Source organism: Sapajus apella, unplaced genomic scaffold, assembly GCF_009761245.1.
Source record: "Sapajus apella isolate SASKATOON/1434 unplaced genomic scaffold, GSC_monkey_1.0 scaffold1033, whole genome shotgun sequence".
In the NCBI taxonomy this organism is placed as follows: Eukaryota; Metazoa; Chordata; class Mammalia; order Primates; family Cebidae; genus Sapajus; species Sapajus apella.
The window spans coordinates 16314-17796 of record NW_022437959.1 but is presented as its reverse complement, the minus strand read 5'-3'; positions in this window follow the sequence as shown (position 1 = coordinate 17796).

The following is a 1483-nucleotide window of genomic DNA, read 5'->3' as shown; positions in this document are numbered from 1 at the left end:
CTACTTTTGACTAACCTGTTACAAATCAGGGGTTCTCATGACCCCCCTCTTGGATTTAACCATTTACTAGAACAGCTTACAGAACTCAGAAAAACAGTTTATTTTCTTTTTTTCTGAGAGACAGGGTCTCATTTTGTTGCCCAGGCTGGCCACAAGTTCCTGGGCCCAAGCAATCCTCCCACCTCAGTCACTTAAAGTGCTGGGATTACAGATGTGAGCCACCACATCTGGTCAGTTCATTTCCTATTCCTGGTTCACTGTAAAGGATACATCTCAGAAACAGCCAATGAAAGAGATGTGCATGCTGGATGCACTGGCTCACACCTGTGATCCCAGCACTTTGGGAGGTTGAGTTGGGAGGATTGCTTTAAACTCAGGAGTTAGAGATCATCCTGGGAAACATGGTGAAACCCTGTCTCTATAAAAAACACAAAAGTTAGCTGGACGTGGTCATGTGCACCCGTAATCCTAGCTACTCAGGGGGCTGAGGTGGGAGAATCACTTGAACCCAGGATGTAGAGGTTGCAGTGAGCTGAGATCATGCCACTGCACTCCAGCCTGGGCTACTGAGCGAGATTTTGTCTCAAAAAATAAATGAAAATAAATAACTAAGTGTGGTGGTGTGCACCTGTAGTTCCAGCTCCTAGGAAAGCTGAGGTGAGGATGCCTTGAGCTGGGGACTGAGGAAACTTCGGTTGCAGTGAGCTGAGATTGTGCCACTGAACTCTAGCCTGGACCAAAGAGCCAGATCTTGTCTTAAAAAAAACAGAAAGGAGAAAGGAAATAAAGGGAGAAAGAAACAAAAGAAAGATGGTTGCCCAGGGGAAGGTAAGTGGGAGGGACACAACTTCCATACCCTCTGTTAAACATGCCACCCTCCCAGCACCTCCTGTGTTCAGCAACCCAGAAGCTCTGCAAACCCTGTTCAGGGTGTTTATGGAGCCTCTATTATGCAAGCACGATTGATAAAATCTTTGGCCATTGGTGATTAAGTCAATCTCCAGCCCTTCTTGCCTCCTGGAGCTCAGCAGGTGAGGCTGAAAGTTCCAAGCCGCTAATCATGTGGTTGCTTTCTCTGGCAATCAGCCCTTCACTTGAAGAAATCCAGAAGCGTGCAGCCACCCAGTCATCTCAGCCACATCCCCAAATGCATTATTAGCATACTGGAGATCCCAAAGTTCTTAGAGCCTCTTGTGTTAGAAAGCTGGGTCTAAGACCAAATATTAAAACTAAAGTTGCTCCTATCACCTCTATCGCTGAGGTATTTATGAGCTTTACAAGCTCTGTGCCAGGAACCAGGGACAGAGACTAAATATATATTTCTTTTCTTTTTTTTGAGACAGAATCTCCCTGTGTCATCCAGGCTGGAGCACAGTGATGTGATCATAGCTCACTATGGCTTTGACCTCCTGAGCTCAAGCGACCTTTCTACCTCAGACTTCGAAGTAGCTGGGATTACACATGCATGTCACCCATGCCCAGC